General features: G+C 32.1%; 1 protein-coding gene across 4 annotated transcripts in view; it reads right to left on the bottom strand.

Moving 5' to 3' along the window:
* The window catches only part of LOC106478560, a 37,796-nt gene extending 26,256 nt beyond the window's left edge, over positions 1 to 11,540 (bottom strand). For 3 of the 4 annotated variants that reach the window (XM_022382169.1, XM_022382168.1, XM_013939112.2), the window contains exon 1: positions 380 to 835. The gene's annotated coding sequence lies outside the window, so the exon portion shown is untranslated. Of the gene's footprint in view, positions 1 to 379; positions 836 to 11,417 lie in introns of those variants that run through there. The other variant, XM_022382173.1, reaches the window with a different exon arrangement.
* Between the last annotated feature and the right edge of the window lie 8,613 nt (positions 11,541 to 20,153).

Raw genomic sequence — 20,153 nt, 5'->3', positions numbered from 1 at the left:
TCGGTAGTCTGTTCTGTTTTAATGGAAAGAATCATAATGGGTTATCTGCGCTGTGTCCACTATGGGGATCAAAGCCCTAAATTTTAGCGTTAAAAACTATTAAGCTAACGGCTGAGCCATCTGAAAACTAAGTCTATTTTTATATTCTAATAAATTACGAATGAAAAAATTCGTTTATTTTATTCTACTATATACGTTTTAATCCCTAAAGTATATAAACATAAATATAAGATGTTTAGAAATGGAGTTTCAACATAACGTATTTTGGCATCATAACATGTCTTAATCATACTGATATTGTACGCAGAATATTTGAAAGTTTAATGAGAGTGGCAGGTATGCGGATATTAATAATTAAACAAATCAATAAAATACTTACTGTTGATGTTCAGATAGAGTTTGAACCTTTCCCAAATAACTTACTGATTCCCGGGAAACTTCCAGCTTCAAATTTCACACAGTGACACTGATATTACTTTCATCGCACAAGTCAACTTTTGAACATATCACCGTCTTCTCCTTGAACTACTAGAAACAACGCACCAATAGCAATATACAGCAGACGTTAACATGGAAAGTTAACTAGTAGCGCCCTCTATCAACACAAATACAAATACGTGATCATTCATTTATCAGTTTACGTAGACTAGGAAAACTCGAAGGAAATCATGCTTTACAATTTAACGATAAATTCATTTATCGATTATCTGTAAAGTGCATGCAAGCAGCACATTGTAAGTTCATTTTAAAATCATTTCAGAGAACAAAACGAACACATCTCACTCGTAAATTCGTAAACTGAATTTACTTTTCAGATATTTTTTTACAGAAGTACTCAGTGTTAGCACCTCTGTTACTTGACTTGTTCACTTTTTGTTAAGTACAAAGTTACACAATGGGATATCTGTGTTGCGTCCACCACGGGTATCAAAATCCGGATTTTCGTGTGATAAGCCTGCAGACTTACCCTCTAAGCCACTGCGGGGCGAGGGGGTATTACCATTACGTAGCGAAAGATATATCTAACTTTAGCGTTCAATGTTATCAAGAAGCAATATAACTAATATAGGAACACACATTCTCGCTGGAATTATTTCATTTATCGCACAATATTGTTACTATAGACTGTATTTTAGAGCAATGCTGCCCAGGAGACTATCTGTGCTATGTCCTCCACGAGAATCGAAGCTGTATTCTAGAGTAATAAGCTCTCCAGCTTTCTGCTTCGACGTAGATATGTAAACAAGCTTTTCCTGTCGAGTATTTAATATCACTCTATTAATTTTTTTTCGAACCTTTTTGTTTGTTGGTTGGTTCGTTCAGACGTCCTATCTCAGGCCTCCAATGTTCTTTTCTTGTGTTACAGGTTTCAGAAACATAAAATGACGATTCCTCATCAGTGTTCATCAACTATAATGATAGAATAACGTTTGTTCTTATTTGCCATTAAATTTGATGAAATAAACAGTTTACAAGACCTTGAAACGTGATATATGAAATAAAATTACGGTATAGTCTCTAGGATCAGTGAGCGTATTTTTATGTTTGTCCGGTTTTGTGTTGTTCTTTCTCTTTCTCTCTCTCTCTCTCTGTTGTAAATATTTAACATTCGTATTAACCACTCCTTTTCGAGCTTTCGAAAAAAAAAACGAAATGTTTGTATGATAGCAATTGATATACCTTAAATATTTTGTTTTTACATTAACTTAAATTTACCTCTCGTTTTGGTGAATAAAAAAAGGACAAAAGAAAATACTCTTCAGTGTATTTTCTATTCGTTATTGCAGGTCGGAGGCTAAAGATATAATCTGTATTACAAATAGTGTTATATTCTATCATTCATTTGAAGAATTATTTTTTTTAATTTCGCTCAAAGCTACACGAGGGCTATCTGCGCTAGATGTCCCTAATTTAACAGTGAAATACTAAAGGGAAGCTAGAGGCAGCTAGTCATCACCACTCACCGCCAACTCTTGGACTACTCTTTTACCAACGAATAGTAGGATTGACCGTCGCATTATAATGCCCCCATGGCTGAAAAGCATTCGAACCCGCGACGCTCAGATTGCGAGTAGAGCGCCCTAACCACCTGGCCATGCCGGGCCGAAAAGAAAAATATAAATAGAATTAGACATAGGTGAATTCTGACAACTAACAACACACACATATAGATAAATTGATATATTAATATACTAAGTACATATATTCTAACCGGATTAATGAACTTAGAAAAAATCCGTGTAATCTCAGATATTCTGTGGTGAAACTTACGCCACAGAAAACTATATACATCTATTAGACATTATATTGTTTCTTACCCTATCAAAGGCTCTTTTTAGAGAATTCAATTATTAAAACATTACAGATATTTAGCCGGATGTGAGGAATGTGATCAAATAATGAGGAAAACTTGCACCTTTTATTTATCAATAAATTCTACTCACATTTTGACACCACTCTTTTGTTTAACCTTTTTCATAGAACAGGTGCGTGTCATTATTATAAATGCCCTAGAATAATATTTGAGAACATCATTTGAGGAATAGAAGAATCATTCACTTCATTCTCACAAAGTTTTATAATTGGTTTTCCAAATAGAAATTCAGATCTTATGATATACTTCTTTCTCTACAGCAGCTGTCTTTAAAATAGACTAATATGTGATGTTAACGGACGGCACGAAATATTTTCTTTGTTTCGACTACAAAGGAATATAATAATAAATAACGTTATTGAATATCGCCACAAACTACTTAAGATAATGTTACTTTCGATCGTTTCTTTGTCCTTATATAGAGTTTATGTTTTAATAGATATTTCGATTAGCGGAAGCAATGCCAAGCTGGAAGTTTTTATGCACTGCTCTAACATGGGTTCCTCTCTGAACTAACATCTTAGTTCTCAGAACTAGGAACGCATTCAAATACTGACTTTCGTTGATAGTTTCTCATCGTATGTAGTATGTCTAAATTAGTTTTACATCCTCTAATTATCCAATTAGCCTCATAACTTTAATAAGCTCTTGTCTGTGATGCCAGAACGTTCTTTTTATGTCCCCGTCTAGCCTAACTGTCATTATATTTAGTAATTCAGTCTTTGACTAGTTGTTTTGATCTGTAAATGATTTTATGAAAAACTTACAAATTTTAAAAGTATTTTGTCATCAGCGTTTTGTTTTGTTAGTGAAAAGTTCTGTATATTTTTTATTGTTTTTTTTATATTTATAAATATAATGAAATTCAATCCTCATAAGTTGATTTTTGCCATTAACTTAGTACCTAGTACTATGTTTTGCTCTGAAATATAATTAACTCAATTACAAAAATCTGTATTTTACAATAAAAAATCTAGCTATCTACTTTTGAACCCTCTTACGTCCCATATTAAAGTAAGATGCACAGTCACAGAGGCTAAAGCTGATTGGTTGATTTTAGCACACAGCAACACTATGGATTACCCGAGTTCTGTCCAGCGAGGGGAACTGAGCCCCAAATTTTCGGGCTGTAACTCCATAAACTTGCCGTTAACCCACCGGGGGATCCAAAGCATGGAAAAGAAAAAGTAAAAACAGTTAAAACTGATTTTAGTTATATTCTTGAGGACTCAGTGGTAAAACATGGGAGAGAACAATTAGTTTCTATGCGTTTTGTGAGCGTTAATACACTCCATTTGTTTAGTTAGTTTAATTAATTTCATCCATTATAATTTAAAATAATTTTGAATATCTTATTGTATTAATGCACTCCATTTTTTTAGTTAGCTTAATTAATTTCATCCATTATAATTTAAAATAATTTTGAAAATTTTACTGTATTAATACACTCCATTTTTTAGTAGCTTAATTAATGTAATCCATTATAATTTAAAATAATTTTGAATATCTTATTGCATTAATACACTCAATTTTTTTAGTTAGCTTAATTAATGTCATCCATTATAATTTAAAATAATTTTGAATATTTTATTGTATTAATACACTCCATTTTTTAGTTAGTTTAATTAATGTCATCCATTATAATTTACAATAATTTTGAATATCTTATTGTATTAATACACTCCATTTTTTTAGTTAGCTTAATTAATGTCATCCATTATAATTTAAAATAATTTTGAATATTTTATTGTTATATATTATTACAACTGTTATTAGTTTTTAAGAGGAATAGTTTACATTGAGAGCTTTATTTGTTTGGTGTTAAGCACAAAGTGACACAATGTGCTATCTGTGCTCTGCCTACCGATTTTTAGTGTTATAAGCCCTGAGACTTACCGTTAAGCTTGATGATTCAGAACATTCTAACTATTATATGTTTTATTTTTCTTGATTTACGACATTTTGCAATTTCAGGCAGATTGTAACACCGGACTATCTTCATTAACTTATAAACAATCTTTAATTCTGATCTAATTAATTAGTTTTTCACCAGAAACTATTGACAGTCTTATTAACATCCCAGGATAATAATAGCGTTCAGCCAATGAAAAATCAGTGGGTTCTCATTATTAAAATATAGGTAGGTAGTTATGTATATATATATATATACATACGAATATTAGCATATGTCAGTAAATGCGTCAGTTTTATAGTTCTGGTAACTCTAAGTCTCGATGTGCTTCATTATTTCAAAGACAACTCAATGTTTATTTAAAAGCAGTTTTCAAAACAAATATTATGGGTGTTGCTACGATTATTTTTACACATACTAAACCATTTCATTAAATAATTGCGGACATTTTTTCCGTGCCCTAACGGTATGACAATGGAACTATTCTACATTTTATTTCATGCCTCTTGTTATCATATATTAAAAGCAATCAATCGAAAACCTTTAACACAGATAAATCAAGAAACATGTGAGCATTTGTTATAGTTACATTTCATTTTATGAACAATCACATTTTCTTGCATGAAATCACAGGAATAAATTATCTTGTGGATTTTACGCACTATACGACAAATTGATTTAATTGAATTAAATTAAAGAAGAAAAGAAAAAGAACCAAATTTAAATGAAAAAAATATTAATATTCACAAACACTGTTGCAAATATTTTAAGTTTATCAAAAATGTATTTGAGTTTTTTTGTAGAATATAAATTCTACACTGACGAGCTACATTATTAGGGACCCCATACACACCTGCAATTGATCATATAATGAGTGAAGTGACTGCTTAAATTCATATCATGCATGTTTAAAATGCTAGAAAATGGACGAAAGCAGGGATCTATCCGAATTTGCAAAAGTATTATAGGCGTACACGTTTGGGGAAACGTGGTTAACAATTACCCTTTCTTTGAGAGGCTGTTTAAAAGACGTTTGTCATCAGTATTTTAACAACAGTCTACCGCTAATAAAATACTATAGCCCTCAACTGTTGATAACTGATCAAGGAAAAGAGATTTTTAGCACTTTCATATGGCGACCAACCAGGGGTTGTGCCAGCCTTTTCTCGATGATGGGGCTGAAGTAGTTTTGTCAAAACATTTAGGAGGCTATACTCTATATCTTGTATGCACCTACACTGTAGTACCTAGGAAGAGAACCATTATTACTTGATAACGAGGAACCCACTTTTTAGAAAATAAAAGTTTTGAGATGGTGTGACTAGGTAATGAAAAACTTTATTATAAATATACGACGTTTCGACAAGATTTTGTCATCATCAGGTACAAGTAGTTTACAGATATACATGAGTATCTATGTGCAGTATAGAACAAAGAGGTCACATGACCGGATATTTCTTCACATTCTAATATAAGTATCTTGGTACCCCGGGGTGTTGGTTTAGGGTGGGGCTATTTTCTTCAATAAAGATAACTTCTTTTATTTTGCGTTTATTGATGTTAGGTTCTTTGTTTAAAATTACAGTGTTTTGTATGGATATACTATGTTTTTTTTTTAGTTACAATGGTGGTAAACATGGGAGGATGTTTTATATTAGGCTCAGTGAATCTGGTTTCGAATTTTCTATCTGTTTCTCGGATGTAAAATTCCGTACAGCAACAAGAAGAAATCCAAAACTCCGACAACAGAATTTTATGATAGGTAACTATAACAAAATGTGATTTTCTGAGGTTCCCAAAAACTATTTTAAAGAACTTTTTCAAAGAATTCTCTAGCAAAACCATTAATGTATTAACCAGACCCGTAAACTGAGTACCAATCTCACAAAAGACGAGATAAATTGCATCTACAATCTGAAAAAAGATACCAACATTAAAATTCTATAAACTGACAAAGGCAAGACTACTGTAATCATGAACAACACAGAATATGTCGATAAAATGAACAACATCCTTTCAGACAATAAGAAATTTAAACCCATTCCAAACAAACCAACAAAGACACATGAAAAACAACTGAACAAAACCCTACCACAGATGATGAAAGACAATTTTATTACTGAACAGCTTTATTTTTATCTGAGGAAAACTGACTCACGCACACCACAACTTTATGGAATTCTCAAACGACACAAACAAGACTGCCCCATAATACTTACGACACAAACAAGACTGCCCCATAATACTTATACTATCCACTTGTGACTCACTTAACTATAATCTTGGTAAATATATAGCCTGGGCCCTCACAGCTTACATATCATCTAGAAGTTTATTATCTTTTTAAAGATATCTTTATCTTCAGAAACGCATTAAACCAACAAAGCTTTAATGGCTAGTTTTGACGTTGTACCACTTTTCATCGAAGTTGTTGTCAAATAAGCCTATAATTTTGCACTTGATCTCTACATTAAATACACCATTGAACACGAAAATAACAAACAGTTGTCTTTTTTTAATTTTAATATTATCAGATCCGAAACACATTTCAAAATCAAAATTCACCGTAAAATCACTCACACAGGTCTCTACAGCCTCTGGAATTCTGCCCATGAATCCAAACAAAAAATTAATATACTAAAAGTCTTATACACACGGCTTCAAGACTTTGCTCAAGCGACTACATAGATAAAGAAATCAACTCTATAAAGCATTCCTTCATTCACACCAACAAATTTCCACTAACCATTGTCAAAATATTTCCACACAACCACCAAAATAAAAACCTCAACACTCAACTCACAAATAAAACTGATACTAATATACCAAACAGCAACACAAAATTACATTGCAGTTTACCATTTATCCCCGGCATTAGATCAAAAATTAATAAACACTTGCCATCAAGCATAAAATTCCTGTTGACGTCAAATTCACCCCAAAACCTGGCAGTAAACTAAAATCATTATTAAATAAAAATTACATAGAATCACACAATTCCAATGTCATTTATAAAATAACTTGCAATAAGTGTCTAGAATTTTACATCGGAGGAGTTAGTAGAAAATTGGAAATTAGATTCGCTGAACATAAAGAAAAACCTCCCATGTTTACCACCATTGCAAATAAAAACAAATCACAGTATGTCCATACAAAATAATATAATTTTAAACAAAGAACCCAACACCAATAAGCGCAAAATAAAAGAAGCTATCTTAATTGAAGAAAACAGCCCACCTTAAATCAACACCCCGGGGTACCAAGATGCCTATTTTAGACTGTGAAGCAATATCCGGTCATGTGACCTCTTTGTTCTATACTGCACATAGATACTCATGTATCTCTGTAAACTTCTTGTATCTGAGGATGACAAAATCTTGTCAAAACGTCGTACATTTATAATAAAGTTCTTCGTTACCCAGTCAAGCAGTCTTAAAACTAAGAACCATTATTAATATTAATTACTTTTCGTTAGAATCCCGATGAAACATTCTGCCTTGCTTATGTTGTTACCAGCTTCTTCTGCAGGTGATAAAATGGTACCAGGTACCATTTTTGTGGCAGAATAGGTCACCTTTAATACTGTAGAAGGAAAAAAAGACATCCGACTTTGGCTTCAAGAATCTTTTCAATCGTGTCCACCTCGAAATGTTCATTTCAACCCTGAGGGACAAGGACTATTTCAAGAGGATAACAACAGTCCTTCGCCCTTGTAATAATAGAAAGGACATGATATCAACTTCAGTTATCGTATTTTGTTAGTACAATCACTGAAGCTAAACCTGACTGAATGTCTTCGGAATTATATTCATTATCGCATTTATCATCTTTAATTGCTGTCTACATCTGTGGGCGAGTGGGAAGCCATACTCATAATTGAGTGAGCGTTACAATTCAATAAAACACCTTCTGATAAAGTTATACTATACTGAGTCCATATTATTATTATCGTGACTAAAGTTGATTCAACCCAATATTAGGTGGAGTCGTAATAAAGGGGCCGGTCCGTTTTGACATTCATTACTCCGTACATGCAGGTTCAATAAGAAAGATATACAATAAGTCCTTCTGTTATAGTACACCCGATTTTCCTCGAAAGACTAACGAATCAGAGTTCAAAACCTATCTTCTGTAGACCATTTTATACTAAATCAGGGATTTAAGCTTTAAAGTTACATTTTTGTGATTAACTATTAGTTACGGACTATTACAGGAAGTCAGATACCTTGGACAGCAAACAAAATCAACATTATAGCTGCTAAATATTATGTCTATTTACTTGCTGTATGTTTGCTTGTACTATTAGTGTTTTTTTCTGTGAATACGAAAATATTTCCATATGTTGGTTTTGTAAAACTGGAACTTTGAGAGGTAGTTTTAGCGGACATTCTGAAACACAGCAGAAATTGTCTTTTTTCAAATAATGGTCTTACGTAGGAAGATTTTAGCCCGATCTAAACAGCTGCAGCTTATTTTTTATTATAAGTTAATTAGAGTATCAGTGAGAATTGTTGACCTTCCCGATAAGTATATTAAAGAAAGTAAGTTATTTTTAAAATAAATGCAAAACTAATATAATAATTATATCTTTTAAATAACTCTTTATTTCTGTTTGTAATATTGAATGATTCAAGTACTCTAACAACCCCTCCCCGTCCCAGTGGCTTACCGGTAAGTCTGTAGGCTTTTATACCAATGATGGGCAAAGCACAGCTAGCCCATTATGTAGCTTTGCGCTTAACAACAACCAACCAATCTCTAACCAAAAATAAAATATTGAATGAGTTGACATAAGACAGAATTACCTTGAAAAGTAGTTAGCAGATAAAGTTGTCAGATTCAATAATGGCCTCTGTCGATTATCTTTTTCTATTATTTATCTAAACAGTGTTCAAAATTGGCCTTAGCTAAGCTCTCAGAATTACTTATTTGAATGTGAATTTGGTACCTCCCTCATTTAAAGCATGTTCCAAAACGCTTTAGTTAATTAACAAAGGCTTGTAGACTTGCATGTTATTTCATGCGTGTTTCTAGCCACCTTCTACTTCATTTAATATAGTTTCACCCACGTGAGTTTGAACAAGAACAAAAACCATGAGATGTGTTTTTAAACTTTAGTTAATCTGCACTATAAATAAAGAAAGGCTCTGTGAATGAGATTACGTGTTTAGCAACTTAGGTTAGGAGTATAGCAGTTAAGTGGTGTTATAATGAATGTCCGCCTACCAGAATATTCATGTATACACACACACACACATACATATGTGTATGTATTTATCACTTTCACAATGTCCACTGCAATATTAAGCCGGACGTGGACTAATCGATCGATGGTGTGCTGGGCTGCAAAACAGAAAGTCCAAGATTCGAGATTGCGATATGCCGCTGAACATTTCTCTGCATTTTCAGTTGTGAGTGTATTATAAAAGTGATAGTCAGCGCTATTAATCGGTTAACAATAGCCGTGTAAGCAACGAGTGCTTCTAACTGGTTGACCTTCCGCTGATAAGCAGTTCAAACCTAAAGGTGGTTATACATTAAAGTTGGGGTCTCTGACCTAGTCGCTTAGTCAGTATACCAAACACTTTATGACAGCCCCTCCAGTAGCTCAGCGGTAAGTCTGTAGGCTTATACCTCTAAATACCGGGTTTCGATACCCATGATGGGCACAGCACAGATAACCCATTGTATGGCTTTGTGCTTATCAACAAACAAACCTTATGACACTTTAACACTCATATTTTTATGTGATTGTGTATCTATAAAAAGAACCCGTGATTCACGTTACTTTTAGTAAATGTGATGTTAACTACTTATGTCAAAATTGTAACTGTTGAATTTCAGCTGTTGCCATGGTTAGTAGGCTATATGATCACCTAAAATAGTAGGAAATCAAAATATAAAATAATTAGTAATTAAGTTCTAGTAGTAAAAAAAAATATTAAAAAACAAGTTAATAAGTTACTCCATGAAAATGAGAAATATGATGCTATTAAGTTCTATTATGAGATATCTTCCAGTGAAACTGAGATATCTTTGAAATTCCTAATGACAGCAAATGTATCATCAGCATAATGACACTTTAATGGTTCGAAAGATTTAGGGTATTACTCTCACCATTATTCCTTAGGAATATACAGGAATAAGCTGTTTAAAAAAAGGGATGTTATTTTTGATCATATAACTGCACCCTCCACTTAGTGTTGTTGAAAATAATATGAGATAATTTACCAACTGAACCCAAGTTTACAATCTATAAGGTGCATCTTGACACTTGAGAGGTAGGTGATCGAATTAGATTCCAGTTTCTATGGCCATCTTACCTGTGGAAAACAGTCGTTAATTTCGAGACTTGTGAACTTTCAGTATGTCAGCCTTCGTCAACTTTAAATACTAATTAATTATATAGTTGATAGTACCAGGGGATATGATCAGCTTTGTGGCTTTTTGGGTTGAGATATCTCATTCATAACTACGAAGAACTGTTTCGTGCTTTTAAAGAGCAGACGAAGAAAAAATATTAAATTAACTTAAACAATAAGTGTGATACTCAATGTACCATCTGATTTACTGTCTGTCTGTTTGAAGTTAAGCACAAAGCTACAGAATGGGCTATCTGTGCTCTGCCCACCACGGGTATCAAAACCCGGTTTTTAGTGTTGTAATTTCGCAGACATACCGCTGTGCCACTGGGGTAATGAGGGATAAAATTCCCCGATACCGGTGTAACTTAGTGACAAATGGTAAATCGAATGATAGATTGAGCTTCACTTTTCTTTTTTAGGATTTTATATAACTTGTCTGGCTGAATAATTCAGAGAATAGATTAGTAGCGCCAGAGCTGCATATTATTGATATATCTTTATAAACATAGGATTACTATGTGAGTAAAAGACATTTAAAAATACCTTACATATTAAATCAGACTAGCTAAATATATTGGGTAATCAGACCCCTTTTGTCTGTGCATCCACTTCGGAAACTGACCATCTCCTTAATCTTTGTCATATGTTTCTCTCAGTGGATAACTCAACTTTTGATGCTGCACTGATGTCACTTCTGCTACCCTTTACTTATACTTACAGTTTTCACTGACAATTGTTACTTATTGATCTGTGATACTGTGATTACCGTTTACTTCTGCTTCTTTCCAACTTGTTCGTTCAGTCTCGTCTTTTCTGTATTGATTGAATATTTTCACTTACAACTGTCCATCCACCATCCACAATTTCCTACATTTGGATAATTCTCCTGGTCAAACAGAGGGCATAACCCTCTGCTAGCCTGGCAGTTCCTTACTAGGACTGGAATGAAATAACATAACAAGAAAAAAAAGTGATACCCTTGATCTAACTGAACTGTATTTAATTCAGGTTGTGCAACCAACATGTTGACTTTTTACTTTCATTGGATGACACATTCATTTATAATAGATATTGTAACTAGTGCACTGATCTGACGTGATCTCTTTGAAGGATGTTAGGTTGTGTAAACCATTTGTCAACATCATGTTTGGATGATGCAAACACTGGGATCTTGTTACGAATGTGTAAGTTCTTTGGTACTATTGAGTTTTGTACAAATTCGGGCTGATAACTAACATATTAATTCTTTAATATCATTGGATTATATAACTATGGCATGTAATCATTGTACTGATCTGTTGGTCTTATTAACGAGGGTATAAATAAGGGTTAGTGTAACTAAAGTGGTGATCCGTGGTTTTTGTTGTAAGATTTATGTAGCTCGGTTATGTGATCAATGCTTTGCTTTGTAATATGGTAAGATATTTTCGCTTCCATTTATTAGCTCATATTTCTAAAAGTTTTAATCATCTTAGTGATGTGACAATAAAATTCTGTAATAATAACCGTTCAACAGTATTTTGGATTATTTTTTTATATTTCTCCATATTTTTGAGGAGTATATGTACTTTATTCCTGCTATATCTTCATGTGTTATTATTTCTTTTTCTTTAAAATAATATGATGAACGTAAACGAACATTAATATATACTTTCATGTTCTCCAAAGAGATTCTCCTTAAATTTTTTTTTATAAAGTGACATATTACTGACGTATATCAAACTCAAAGGTAGCGTACTTGTTTAAGTTTATCCATAATAAATAAAACATTTACAAGATAAACAAATATAGTTTAAATGCATGGAACGGTGACGGGAAATCTGTGTGTGTTTTCCACAGTAGACCACATGTTCTATGTTTCTCATCACCACTCTCGAGCAGATCTTTCGTTGCTAATCTCAGTCCTTGGTGGTTCCCTCAGTACAAACAACTAGATATGCGTTTTTTTCTTTTTCTTTCATACGATTATCCGTTCCAGGTGGCTCAACGGTAAGCTTAGGGCTTATAACGTAACATTCGGGGCTCAATTCCTACTTTGGGCACAGCACAAATAGTTCATTGAGCAGCTTTGTTCTTAACAAACTCTATACGGTACTACTGCCTTTTTAAGAATTACATGTGATATTTCAAAACTTATATCTTATTTTGTTAGTGTATCATAGAAAATTGAAATAGAATAACTTATAATAGCGTCAACTATTTGAAATAAGTGCTTTCTATTTTTCATTAGCTCTTCTGATAAAATATATTTTACAATTTGTTCAGAGCTTTAGTTTGATTAACCAGCATAAATCCTAGTTTGTACATTTGTACAAAAACAGTGATGAACTGTTATTTTGCACAGCACATACCATGAAGGTTCAACATTTTCATTTTTGCTGTCTGTTTATAAATCATCTCTTGGGTGCTTTTTAATAAAACAAATTTGTTGATTTGAAATTTTCTTTTTCGTGTATGGACAGTGACTCTCTAAACAAGTGTTTGCTATGATACTGTCTTTCGCAGTAAAATAAACACATTTCTGGTTAAACCACTACATTATAGACGCTAAGCTGACAACATAATAACTGTGTTTTATAGAAACACATGTGAGTAAAGAAAATTTTCTTTCATTTGAAACGAAAACATATAGATTTAAAATTTATAATTATACGTAAATCGAAATTATCTTTGTTGGATACTTTAAATGCATCATCAACAACAAAAGTTTTGAAGTAAGCATATCATAAGCCGGCATTACCCAGGTAATGCCGGCTTATGATATGCTTACTTCAAAATTCACGCTTATAGTTAGATTCTATAGCATTCAAAGATAATTAAGCCAGTTTTAGTTAATAGTGTTCATAGAACCGAGAACAATTTTTGCATGAAAAAGGAAATCCAATTAAAAAAAATTAAACTTTTATAAAACTCAAATGATACCATAATTTAAATAAACTTATGACTCCATTTTTCTCAAAATGACAAAGAAGAATAGATGAAGAATAGAAATACTTTTATAAAAAAATATTAATAAGTAATTTAGTAATTGTTCAAGGAGAAACAGGGTTTCAAATTTCTAACTAACCTCAAGCATCAATAGTTTTCTGTTTTTTATTTTTTTATGTTAGATGTATTAAACTACCTGGAAGTCCGGGAACATTTACAAAATTTCAACGATTAGAAATATATTGAACTTACAAGTACCTACCTATAAAATAAATTTAGTTTGAGAGTTGTATTCGAGGCGATAACTAGAAAAATACAGGTTGTGCTAAGTTGTTTCGACTTCATGGTGTTTTCTAGCATTGCTGTACTTTTTGCTTACATCCAATCTGACTTATTTTAAACGCTTCTGATAGCAATTAGCTACGTGTTTACAATGGTTATATACCTATTTAAAAGTTGCGTTAGATATAATTAGAAACATTATATATATCAATGCTACTTGAGAATATATAATTCAATATTAATTTACAAAATGGATTCTTCGTTCTCCTCCGGACAAAGTATTTGTGTCTGATAAGTTTTATTTAACAATTCCAAATATATCACTTATATTTCAGCTACTATAGCGCACTAATGGTTTTGCATTACTTTCTTTGTCATTGGTATCATAATATAAAATGCAATGTTTTAGGTGACTTTTTTATAAAGAGCATTTTAAACCAAAAATCAACGTGATGTATAACCTTTTTCTCAATATGTGTCTAGCCTTACAGAAATTGAACGAATTTTCACAGATCACGTTCAGTATCGAATAAAAATATTCTTGAGTGTTCCAATTAAAAGCATAAAAGTGTGAACTTTTTTGTATGGTTTTATTTTACCTTGTTTTAATAATGAGGGGTCTTATCATGAAAAATTGTAGAATAAAAAAACAACAACTAAATACACATACACAGACGAAGTTTTGTGATTGTAATACGTCGATTATTAAATAAATTTGTATTTTTCAGATAAGTAATTTATCTTATTACTGGTGAAGAACAAGCAGTCTCTTTTTTTGTTCAGCTAACTCCTGGCACAAATTCAAGATAGCTCCTTTCGAGTATCTCCGGTCTCATTATTCTATTTAACAAAACCAGTGAAGTATACATCAAGGTTGGATTTCAGTTTATGTTCATTTCTTAAGTGTAATAAAAACAAACCTTTGGGAGGTAACCAAGTCGTACTTCGTTACTTTTATATGCGTTCCTGAATAAATGTGTTATAAAAAATTTACATATGACGACAATGAATGTTTGCTGTGGCAGTCGAAGTTCTAAGACCGTTGGAACTCGTTGTGTAGTACTAGACATTCTTGGGAACCTGTTCTAAGAACATTAATAGTGTGGTAGAGGAGTTACTTTTTTTTTTTTTTGCATTGTCCATTATTTTAAAAAATCAACGATTGAAAAGAGAAGATTTTATATCTACTGCTAAAACGGACATTATCTTATAAGTATTCCTAGCTAGTAGTGTCCAGTTTGATTACCAAATATATTGACCCGTCAGTCTTGTGAACGCTTGGCCAAGACGATATCTTAGAAATTACGCCCACCAAATACTGGATGTGTTCAGTCGAGTTTTTTTTTTGTTTTTTGCTATCAAAAGTTCCAAATTTCAAATAAATATACATTAAGTAGAATTTATAATGGAAATTTTTATATCCCCCATTTTTCTTGATTTCTAGACATCAAGAAGTAACGCATCAACCAAGTTTAAATGTTATGAATTATGAAGGATGATGCACGTGACAAGTTTTAGTGACTGTTTTTTTCTACTCTTTCTCGAATAATTGTGCAGGCAATAAGATTTAAAAATACGCTGCCAAGTTAAGCGCTATATGAACTTGCTGGGTAAAACTAAAACTGGCAAAAAGGCTTTACAAAAAAATTGAAATTAATTGTCTCGCTGAGAATGTAAAGTAGCAAGCAGTTATGTGAAAGATAGTTATTTGTACTGAAGAGAAAGGACAATTATGCAACTTCAATATAAAGTGAACATCAATATATCGTCTAGATGCTTACGAGAGTGTGCATATCGTATTTTGGACGCTGACATTTATCAATAAATATATTTGAGCTTTTGGATTTTTTGTCTCATCCCAATTTTATTTTTTGTTTTGGAAGTATTTATTTTTGTATGTTATCTATGGAAATTTGAATTCTGTTCATAGGTTTTGCCTGTTTTTGCTGTCACTTTTTGTTATGTTTATTTGATTACATGTGAATGTGTAATTTGTGTTTCATGAATTGTTTTTGTTTTTTGTATGCTTATGTTTTTAGAATTTGAAACTCAAAGATTATACAAAGCTGATAATAGACACTGGCATTATAAGCTGTCATAGTTTGATAACTGCCATTTTAGAATTACGATTATTGAAACGGATTCAAAAAGACCTGCGCATGGAATGAAGTAGTTAAATCTAAAATATATATAAACAAAAGGTAATTGCAGATGAAAGAAAGTAGTGTGTCATAAATCTAAAAGAATACTTTGATCAATGAAAAAAGAACTTGTTGAAAATCACCTATTCACATTGGTAGCTTTTCTGATATATTTTTTGAGAGTAAAATATGAGCTTCATTTCATTCAAGATCATATACATTATAACACATACTAAACATAATTGATTATTAAATTGCATTAAGAAATCATACAAATAGATGGGATGTTGTGTATTTCAACTGATTAAGTGTATATAAACCACATTCTCTAAGGAATAAAACTTCCTAAGGCCATTTTATTCACGACGTCGTTCGATCAATTACTGAAGGCATTTCAGACTATCCCTTCTCTTACTGGTCGTGATGATTGTTTCCTGAGAGTTTTCACAAGTCTAGTAATTATATGAAGAAAACAAAATAAAATGCGATAAAAAAACTCACATCCATACACGAGTGAGTAGTATAACAATTAACCAGTTCTGTGTTTCAGAAATTAGCAAAAAGCTACACAAGGGTTACCTACGCATAGCAATCAGTAGTTTTGAAATAATATACTAAATTTAAGGCAATTAGTCAGCAGCACTCATCGCCAACTCTTGGGCTACTTAATGAGTGAAACGCGATTTTTTTTTATGGTAACAGGTACAATAGTCAAATAACACAGATTCTACATACATAAATTGAACAATAAAATGTAAGTTTTCTTGGGATTTTGGTATGACGTCTCTTTAACAAATAATGGTTGGGTTAGTAAGTAGAAAGTGAAATATTTTTTGATGTTTATTCAATTAAAAATTTGCATCTAGAAACCAATATTAATGCCCCCCCTCCCGTGGCACAGCGGTATGTCTGCGGACTTACAGCGTTAGAAACCGGGTTTCGATACTCGTGGTGGGCAGAGCACAGATAACCCATTGTGTACCTTTGTGCATAAATCCAAACAATCAAACAAAGCTAATATTAATACCCGCTGACCTTATCATTCTTCATATGTAATGCCATGATTGTATTGTTAATAATATAACTCTTTTACTGTTTCACGATTACTTAGACAGGACTATATTCAAATATAAACGATAACAAGCTAGAGAATAGTTAGATTGCTCTCATGTCATGAGCAGGTCTTACCCAAAGGGCATCATCAACAACAACAAAAAAAACTTTTTACTATGACAAGTGCAACAGTTATTCCAGATTAACTACGTACATATGTGTGAAAGTCTCTAGAGTTAACTATTTAGAGTTAAATTATTTTAATAATGTGTTTACTCAGAAATGTATGGGTCGGGTATGGCCAAGTAGTTAATGAGCCGAGCTGCGTATCTAAAGGTCCAAGGTTCTAGCCGCGATACATTCTTGAACACTTTCCGCAGTTTTAGCTTCAGGTCCATTATTATTGTGATAGTCAATACAGCTATTCAGTTCAGAGTAGCCGAATATGCGCGTGTGCTACTGATTCGTTTCCCTTTTTTTGTGGTTAGCAGTTCTTACTTCAAGGTGGCCATGTCTGAAACTAGGAGTATCTGATCTAGCCGTTTAAACTACGTGTCGCAGAAGTTACTGTTTATGTTGAAAATGGTAAATACCTTGAAAACTGTAGCAGTTATCTCATTTTTTAACAATAATTACCAGATGTAAATATCAGTAATGTGTTTTTAAAAGTCACACATAATTAATTAATTAATTGGTTTGTATTACTTTTTAATTTTTTTTATCATTTACCATTATCTTGTTCGTCTTACTCTTTCCCACATCTGTAAAAGCCTTTAAAGGAATCAGTGATAAATGTTTGGTCTGTCGTATAGTTTATACCACCACAGTAGACCACCCAGTACGAAAGGTGAAACTCCCAGGTCAAGGTTAAACCCTCTTACTCCAGCCATGCTGATAGATCTCCCACACACTCTCTTAAAAAATGTTTGTCAATAGTGGAATGAACCACTGATTTGTTCAAAAAAAAACACCCTAATGATGTCAAACGTACATCATCTTTGGGGTTTACCACTCTAGCTTTTGAATTGTTGAAGTATCAGAATTATTTGTCGCTCACTGCACTTGATAAAATTTAAAACTGAAAAATAAAAGAGAATAAAAGACGTTTGTTTATTAGCTTTTAAACATCTCAGTTTTATCCTAATCACTGTTTATATTTATAATCAAATATGATGATGTTTAGGGAAAAAAAGCAGCTGAAGAAAACAATAAAGGGTGTATAATAATAGATTACGAATTTATCGTTAAGTTTTCCTTTAACGTATTTTATTGTTACACTTGGCACGCCATACTTGGTTTACCAGTACTGAACAAAAGTATTATTCAACAAATTCTTGATCGTAGTTTTGTCAAGGCTAGAGCTACAATGTTAGATGAGAAAATGTTTTATAATATAAACTTCTGCGATTATCTGATTAATTGCACAGATACTAAATAGAAAAAAAATAATTATAATGCTGCTTAACCTTCACACTGGGGACGGTCTCTTTATATTCCTTCAACATATGTTTTAAATATCATTTAATATTTCAATATATAATGTAGAAAATTCAGTTACATGAAGACAAAAAAATACTGAAAGGCTGTGTGACGCCGCAGTTTTCCATCATATAGCTTTACAATTATATAGTTTTTAAAACTATGATATGTTAAAAAATAATTTGCGATTTTAATAAAGCACTTTCTGTGAGAATATAGCCAATAGGAAACAATATTTTTAGTTTAATCAAATTTTAATTAGAGCCTAACTACTTTTTCACAGCGCTACAGGAAAGTTCGATCTGTTATTCTGGGTGCTATTTCTACATTAATCAAAGCACTGAAAACTTACAAGAGATAATGACCTTAAAATATAAAAAATATATTAAAGTTGTTTACAGAAATATACTCATTTATTGCCATTTATAAGCTGTTTTGTATTATATGTATTCAGTAATTCGTAATCTTAGAAAGTTCTTCAATACCTAAATTACAGTATAAAATTATCAAGATTATGTCTAATTATCTATTTCAAATCGGGATATTGATCACAACAACAAACAAAAACATTATCGAACCTGAAACTATAAGAAGCCCCCTTGACACGGGACGTGACAGTAACAAAAGGTGAAACCAAGGTCATGAGAAACAATGCAAGTACCTCAACATTCAGATAGTCATACGCTATTGTTCTGCCCTGTTGTAGGCAAGTTTACCACTTAGTGGGCTGAGAAGCAATAAAAAGAAAAGAAAAGAAGGAAAGTTATCATCTAATGAGCTAAATTGTGTTATGATAGTTGGAAGGTGGTATAAGTTTAAAGTAGTATAGTTGAAGGAACATCTGAAAGTTTAAGTTATCCATTATCAGATGTTGTGTAATAACACAGTAATAGAAGGAAAATTTACCATAATGGCAGACAGTGTGGTTAGTTTGCTAGTTATGCATACAAGGAAAAATATACATCAAAGAATTAAAGTCTTTAAGACAAATACGTTGTTATCTTTTTTATTGTAAATCACATCCGAATAATAAGGAAAGTTTAAATAAATGTCACATTTCGGAAGCTTGTTTTACAAACATCAAAATGAGTTTTGTGTGTGTTTTAAGAGATTTCTTTTTTCGTAGTCATTTTTATTCATTTTATTTTACTCCTTTTTGTTTCCTTTTTATGTACCAGAATAATAAACACCATCAAAATGTAAAGTTTGTTATATTCAATATTCTATTCTACTGCTTTTTAAAAGACAAAGGTAATTAACAAAAGCCCGTCAGTGGTTTAATGGTAAGTCTGAAGGGTTATAACGTTAATTCCTGGGTTTCGGTACCCGTGGTGAGTACAGTACACATAACCCATTGTGTAGCTTTGCGCTTAAGAACAAACAAAAAATTAATACAAAATATGTTCTTGAATGCACCTTTATAAATTTTCTATTAAAACCATGTATATAAATAAATAAGTCCATATTGTATAGTGCTATTTTACGAACTAAGACACTCCAGAGTTGAGAGGTGTTATTTTCGTTCTTTCGGTAAATTATCTTTGTTCCAGAACCCAAAACTGACTTGATCAGGTAAACTACTAATTAGAAAATAGAAGAATCCTGTAGACAACAATTCA

The sequence above is a fragment of the Limulus polyphemus genome, unplaced genomic scaffold (genome assembly GCF_000517525.1).
Source record: "Limulus polyphemus unplaced genomic scaffold, Limulus_polyphemus-2.1.2 Scaffold225, whole genome shotgun sequence".
NCBI classification, from domain to species: domain Eukaryota; kingdom Metazoa; phylum Arthropoda; class Merostomata; order Xiphosura; family Limulidae; genus Limulus; species Limulus polyphemus.
This window is presented reverse-complemented; position numbering and strand designations above follow the sequence as displayed.